An 8,239-nucleotide genomic window follows, 5' to 3' on the forward strand; every position below is an offset into this window, starting at 1 on the left:
CAAACCAGAAATGTCAAAATTACCTACAATTCTTCCTTTGAATTCTGTTGAAACAGAAGAGATCCTACAAAATCCTAAAGAGCATACATATTAATCACAGGCCCTAGCATCTTGACTTGGGGACCTCTTCAGTCAGGCTCAAGTCTTTGGAGGCTTCTGATGGATACCAAACAACTCACAGAAAACAGTCAGAGATGTCACTGTCATCCACAGACGGCTCTCTCCCTGTGAGGTCTATACATCTCTCTACTTATAACAAAAAGAAACGCAAATTATGACCACTATTATTCAACATCAGTCAACAACGAAGGCAGAACATGTGGACCACTAACTAAATCTGCTTTAAAGATTTTTGGCTCTGCCTTTAACTTGTGCACTATATTATCTATTTTACAGTCAAAAGTAAATTGAAATGCTCAAAATATTGATGAAACATCACATCCATTATTTGAATTAGGTACAAGGGCTCATTGGGAGGATCAATTCATTATATTTATATTGTTATTAAAACTATTGCCCAAATCTAAATGCTCTTGAGACCCACAATATATTTCTCCTTGCATAGAACACCCCACTCCTTCAAAACACCACTTTTTCTGTGCTCACTTCCGCAGCACATATATTAAAATCAGAACGATACAGAAAAGATTAACATGGCCCCCGCACAAGGATGACATGAAAGTTCATGAAGCACTATCTTTTAAATTTAAAAAAATAATAAACTTTATTAATTTTTTAAAAAGCATTTTTTTTTTTTTTTTTTTTTTTGCGGTACACGGGCCTCTCACTGCTGTGGCCTCTCCCATTGCGGAGCACAGGCTCCGGACGCGCAGGCCCAGCAGCCATGGCTCACGGGCCCAGCGGCTCCGCGGCATGTGGGATCCTCCCGGACCAGGGCACGAACCCGTGTCCCCTGCATCAGAAGCCGGACTCTCAACCACTGCGCCATCAGGGAAGCCCTAAAAAGCATTTTTGAAGAGTGACCTCCTTTTCTGCAGTGCTCCAGCTGGCTATCAGCTTCCATCTTGCCAACTGTTTTAGTCAATGGAGTCAGATTGATAAAGAGAAGCACAAGTTGAGGCCCATGCTTCCTCCACCCAGAGTGGGACTTGGATTTGGGAACCTACTGCAGCTGGATGATCTTTCTAAAATGTGAATCTGCTCACGAGGCGCCTCTGTGTAACACCATTCAGCGATTTCCTATTGCCCTTCAGATAAAATCACATTCCTGCTGTGTGACTACAGGCTAGTTATTAAACCTCTCTCTGGCTCAATTTCCTCTTCTATAAAAATGGTGATAATAATCGTGAAGAAAATGTATGTAAAGCCCTTAGAACAAAGTTAATCAATGCTCAATATTATTATTATTGATGGTATCTAACCAGCCTGTTTCTTCTCTGTTCCCCTGGACTCTCTTGAAGCCACACTTAGCGATGAGTTCCGGAACTCTCCCATGATCTTTTTAGCCCTTATGCCTTGGCCTGTGTGTTTTTTGTTTTTTGGGTTTTTTTTTCTGTTGCTAACACTCTCTTCCTCCTCTTGGCCCTTAGCCAGTTTCACTCCTATTGATTTATAAACTGTCGGCTTAAATGCATATTATCAAAGTTTGCTTCCCCCAATATATGCATGAATTGCATACTTCCTCTACTATAATATGCATGATACATTACTAAAACATCTTGCTTGACTGAAATGTTCATAAAGGACCCAAGATTAGATTTGCCTTGCTCACCACTGTATTTCTCAGTAGCAAGCACAAGTACTCAGGGCAAACCGGATTATAACACAACAGAAAAAGAAATCCTAGCAAATTACAAAGACAAAAGACTAGTCCTTTTTTGTGTGTGTGGTGAAGGAAAGTGCAGAGTTTATTGGAAGGTACCATACAAGGAGTCTGGGACAGCTAGATCTCAAAAAGCCCAAACTCCCAGATGGATTTGGGCAAAGCCTTTTTTTTTTTTTAAGATTAATCCTTGATCACACTACAAGAATCACAGGACAGCTCCACAGTGTTTTCACACCAAGTCCCATGTCACCCCAGACCGTATGACATTGCTTATCTCAGGGTAGAGAGAAAGGGAACCCAGTAATTGTTCACTGCCTCTCTTAAAACTTCCATTCAGAAGTGGCACATCTAACTCCTCACATTTATTGGCCAAGGCAAGTCACATGGAAAAGCCTGATGTCGATCAGGTGGGAAATCCTTATGCAGAAAGGATGCTACAGAGAGGGAAACTACAATATTTAGTGATCTGTAATAGATGCAACAGATCTCAATAGGTGTTAATTTAATAAAATATTTCTTTGCTGCAAGTTGACAAACACAAACCCCACACCAATTAAAATCTGGCCAGAAACTTCTCTGCTATTCAAAGAGATATCCATTTTGGAAATTTTTGACTTTTTTCACAAAGTCATGATTTCTGCCACAGGCACCAGTTGCATGTCTGTGTGGTCACAGTTTACAAACCATACCAGTATGGATACCACTGAGTAAAGAATAACAATTAGGTTCAACAACAACAACAAAAATCTTCATGATTTGATTACTTACTCCACGCCATATGAATATAAATATGTGAGGTTATAGCCAGTCTAATAGAAATATATGGCAAAAAGGGAACCTTCAAAATCATTTTCTCTGATCTCTCAGAGGAGACCCAAAAAAGCCAAGTGACTTGCCAAGTGCAAACAGCTAAATGGTAACAGAGTTGGGACTAAAATGTTAATCACCAATTTTAAAGCAAGTGCTCTTTCAATTATAGCGTAACCTTCCCATAAGGAATGTCACGTAATGTGAATGACTGGAAGAGATCACCCTTTAACAGATGAGGAAACTGAAACCTAGGGAGGTAAAGGGACTTTCTCAAAGCTATCCACAGTGTGGTTCCATTTTGCTTGGCCACATAAGACCTTAAGGAAACATAAGTTGTTTCAGCATCTAGGATAGTACCTGCTCTTCACTGAGGGCTCAAAGAAATATACGTTGAAGTGAATTGATATGAACTGAATTGAATGAATTGAATTGAGCTGAAATGACACAAAATGTCGAGATGCATTTTTTTTCCCATTACATAGCTTTTGTTTCCATTTCCTCCTGAGTTTTAGACTTGTCAGTCCATCAAGTTACACACCAACAACTGTGACTTTGTTAGTTTCTCCTCTATAATACCCTTGTTCACTGTTCCTTCTACATTTATAACTGCCATCTTCTTTTGAGCAGAAACAAATAAATATCTAGAAATCTTGTCATCTCATGACATTTACAGAACAACATAGGATCTGGAAAGCAAAAACACCAATGACAAGGGCCCTTGAAAGATCATTAGACAAAGAATTTTATTCCCTCTGAGCTAAGAGGTCAGCTAAAAAAGTGACATAACCCAGATGCTCCTAAGCCACAGGAACAAATGCCATTAAGTTGCTGTCTCCTGACAACCGAGTGATACGTATGAAGAATAAGAATTAAATTTAGAGAGAGAATACAGATTCTGGCTGGGCTCCAGGGATGAGGGATATTAAATAAGAAAGAAACAATAGTGCTGTCAAGTCTAATTGTTTAAAACATAAAACTCTTTCCATATGGCTTGAGATGAATAGAGTTGCACAGTATTGGGATGCTCTGTAGAGTCACACAAAGAAAGAACAGTATATATCATTTGGGTTGAAAATCTTGACTCTGCTTTCTTTTTCTTCTTCTTATGACCCACCCAGGCACATAGATATTTGAAAATAACAATAGGAAAAGCATATTATGAAGCCTCTTTACTATATCACAGATTTGATTATAGTGTAAAAAATGGATGGGCTTTGTGGTGAGAGAGAATTTGGTTCCAACCCTTTAAATACTCCTTCTTACTGGTTGACATAAGCCTCAACTCTCTCACCTGTACATAGAGGCTATATTTTTATGGCATAAGGATGTGCTAAGGGTTAAGTGGGATAATAGATATAAAGTGACTGTCATTTAGTAGGCATTTATTACAATGTACTTTCTTTAGTTTTTCCTTTAAACACATGAAGATGCAATCATCCACATAGCAGCTCCATATAAATCTGTGATGAGATGAGATAAATTTTTTCTCACAGACAACAAGTTGAGAGATGCCTGCATTTTATGCCTTCAGTTAATTAACACAGATTTACTGAGAACTACTAATAGGCAAAACTCTGTGGTAGTACTATAAAGGTTACCGAGTCTTACTGCATAGGATCTATAAAATTAAAGCATTTGTTGAAGCCCTTTTTCATCAGTTATGATAATATGTAATCAAGATTATCTGGCCTCGGGCTCCCCTGGTGGCACAGTGGTTGAGAGTCCATCTGCTGATGCAGGGGACACGGGTTCGTGCCCCGGTCCGGGAAGATCCCACATGCCGTGGAGCAGCTAGGCCTGTGAGCCATGCCCACTGAGCCTGCGCGTCCGGAGCCTGTGCTCTGCAATGGGAGAGGCCACCATAGTGAGAGGCCCGCATACCGCCAAAAAAAAAAAAAAAAAAAGATTATCTGGCCTCTTAAGTATTTGTTTTTCTTTATGGGATGTATGTATTCAGTATAAAAAAATAAGAAAAAACAAACCACTCAGACTCAAGCTAGAATCTATGGGGTTTATTTCATACCCCATTGAAACATACCAGATTGTTTCGAAATTATTTGTTTCCAACCAATTTTGTGTTACAGGTATATATCTATATCTTTGTCTGTATCCATATATCTTCCTGTAATTATGGCAGAAAGAGCACTATGCTGTGGGTTTAAGCCCTGCCTACCCATATTCTAGTGGGAATAAGAATTGCCATTGTGTTTCTTTCTGGGATCTCGATTTCCTCATTGTAAAATCAGATTTCCTAAATAGATGATTTCTGAAGTCACTCCCATATACAAAAGTTAAAATATAGTATAGAATATTGATACTTATGACTCTTTACTAATATGTGTGTGTGCATTTATGAAGAATATATTTGTTTCCCAAAACACAACTCTATAGAAATTTCATGGAGATAGATACCATCATAAGAATGCAGTTTCACATTATACCAAGTTTCACATAATATATCAATGAATAGAAGGTTCTCAGAAGAATTTCAAAGTGCTGTTTACCTCAGTACCTCCTGGAACAGTCCAGAGATGGAGTCGAGGGTAATACCAGAGTTCTTCTCCTTTGCCCTCTTGGGGCTACTACACAACAGAGGAATGAGCATAGGTCAGATGGACACACAGTTTGGGGAGGTTTAATTGATCTCATGATGCCTTACCTATGGTTCCAATTAAAACCCTTGAGCCCCATCTCATGAGTAACAGAGACAGGAAAAATAAAAAACACTTTGGTAGGATCAGGGAAGGTACAGTGTGTGTTTCCCCCACACACTCGGCCCCGGGAAGGCTGCTGGGCTCCCAGGCCAGGTCCCCCACCCTCTGAGGTCCCCTCCAGCTGTGGCAGTCCTAGGGGCATAGGAGGGAGGCAGGGGGAGAAGAGGAGAGGCAGACAGGGATGGGCCCTCTGGGGGGGAGCGCATCTAGTGTTTCCCCTGCCCACTTGGGCCCAGTGAGCCTGCTGGGGACCTGGACCTGGTCCTCCGCCCCACAAGGCCAGAGGCACACCTGGGCCCCTTCTGCTACGTTGAGTCTAAGCCCCACCCCCATGCCTCCCAGGGCCTTTTCCAGCCCTGTGGGTCCTAGGCATAGGCCCCGCCCACCACCCAAACCCTGTCCCTGCCTAAGCCCCACTCCCCACAGCCAAGGCCTTTTCCGGCTATTTTTTTCCTCCTCTTTTTTACTATTATGGTTCTGTTTTACCTCCGATTGTTGTTTCATCGATATTTTTACTTTTTTATTCTTCCTAACACATCTGTTAGTTTTCTGATCTAATTTTATTTTTTACTCTTAGTTATTGTTCTGCTCCTTTATTTCTTTTTTCTTTTTTTTTTTTTGCCACCCCCCCATGGCTTGCATGATCTTGGTTCGCCAAAGCTCCTGCAGTTGGAGCTCTGACTCTGAACCACTGGACTAACAGAGAACCTCAGACCCCAGGGAATATTCCTCGGAGTGAGGTCTCACAGAAGTCCTCATCTTGGCACCAAGATCCAACTCTAACCAACAGTCTACAAACTCCAGTGCTGGAAACCTCAGGCCAAACACCCAGTAAGACAGAAACACAATCACACCCATCAAAAAAAAAAAAAAAGAGAGATGACAAGAAAATATATCACAGATGAAGGAGCAAGGTAAAAACCTACAAGATCAAATAAATGAAGAGGAAGTAGGCAACTAACTTGAAAATGAATTCAGAGTAATGAGAGTAAAGATGATCCAGAATCTTGGAAATAGAATGGAGGCATGGATTGAGAAAATAAAAGAAACATTTAACAAATATCTAGAAGAACTAAAGAACAAACAAACAGAGATGAACAACACAATAACTGGAATGAAAAATACACTAGAAGGAATCAATAACAGAATGACTGAGGGAGAAAATGAATAAGTGAGCTGGAAGACGGAATGGTGGAAATAATTGCTGAGGAGCAGAATAAAGATAAAGAATGAAAAGAATTGAAGACAATCTCAGAGACCTCTGGGACAACACAAAATGCACCAACATTAGAATTATAGGAGTCCCAGAAAAAGAAGAGAAAAAGAAAGGGTCTGAGAATATATTTGAAGAGGTTATAGTGGAAAATTCCCTAACAAGGGAAAGGAAATAGTCACCTGAGTCCAGGAAGTGCAGAGAGTCCCATATAAGATAAACCATAGGAGAAAAACATCAAGACACATATTAATCAAACAAACAAAAACTGAATTCAAAGAAAAATACTAAAAGTACCAAGGGAAAAGCAAAAAATAACATACAAAGGAATCCCCATAATGTTACCAGCTGATTTTTCAGTGGAAACTCTGCAGGCCAGAAGGGAGTGGCAGGATATACTTAAAGTGATGAAAGAAAGAGAAAAACCTACAACCAAGATTACCCTACCAATCAAGGATCTCATTCAGATTCAACGGAGAAACCAAAATCTTTTCAGACAAGCAAAAACAAAGAGAATTCAGCACCACCAAACCAGCCTTACAACAAATGCTAAAGGAAATTCTCTAAGTGGGAAACACAAGAGAAGAAAAAGACCCACAAAAACAAACTCAAAACAATAAAGAAAATGGTAATAGGAACATACATGTCGATAATAACCTTGAAAGTAAATGGATTAAATTTACAGCCAAAAGACACAGGTTCACTGAATGGACACAAAAACAAGACCCACATATATGCTGCCTGCAAGAGACCTGAGTCATGAACAGGGAAATCAACAGTAACACAATAATAGTAGGGGACTTTAACACCCCACGTACACCAATGGACAGATCATCCAAACAGAAAATAAATAAGGAAACACTAGCTTTAAATGACACAATAGACCAGATAGGACAGATCATCCAAACAGAAAATAAATAAGGAAACACAAGCTTTAAATAACACAACAGACCAGATAGTTTTAATTGATATTTATAGAACATTCCACCCAAAAGTGGCAGAATACACTTTCTTCTCAAGTGTACATGGAATATTCTCCATGATAGATCACATCTTGGGTCCCAAATCAAGCCTCAGAAAATTTAAGAAAATTGAAATCGTATCAAGCATCTTTTCTAACCACAGTGCTATGAGATGCGATATCAATTACAGGAAAAAAATTGTAAAAAAACACAAATACATGGAGGCCAACAGTGTGCTGCTAAATAGCAAAGATATCACTGAAGAAATCAAAGGAGAAACAAAAAATTACATAGAAAAAATGACAACTGAAAACACAATGACCCAAAACCTATCGGACACAGCAAAAGCAATTCTAAGAGGGAAGTTTATAGCAATTCAATCCCACCTCAAGAAACAAGAAAAATCTCAAATAAACAATCTAACCTTACACCTAAAGCAACTAAAGAAAGAAGAACAAAGAAAATCCAAAGTCAGTAGATGGAGAGAAATCATAAAGATCACAGAAGAAATAAATGAAATAGAAACGAAGAGAACAGTAGCAAAGATCAATAAAATTAAAAGTTGGTTCTTTGAGTAGATAAACAAAATTGATTAACCTTTAGCCTCATCAAGAGAAAAAGGGATGCATCAAGAAAAAAAGGGAGAGGACGCAAATCAATAAAATTAGAAATGAAAAAGGAGAAATCACAACTGACACTGCAGAAATACAAAAGATTATAAGAGACTACTTCAAACAACTGTATGCCAATAAAA

At 39.2% G+C, this 8,239-nt stretch overlaps 1 non-coding gene across 1 annotated transcript; it reads left to right on the forward strand.

Moving 5' to 3' along the window:
- Window positions 1-598: 598 nt before the first annotated feature.
- LOC112067385 (U6 spliceosomal RNA) lies at window positions 599-705 on the forward strand. Its single transcript, XR_002893248.1, has one exon. It is a non-coding gene; the product is annotated as a U6 spliceosomal RNA (small nuclear RNA).
- Window positions 706-8,239: the final 7,534 nt, after the last annotated feature.

This window comes from Physeter macrocephalus, chromosome 9, assembly GCF_002837175.3.
Source record: "Physeter macrocephalus isolate SW-GA chromosome 9, ASM283717v5, whole genome shotgun sequence".
Lineage (NCBI taxonomy): Eukaryota > Metazoa > Chordata > Mammalia > Artiodactyla > Physeteridae > Physeter > Physeter macrocephalus.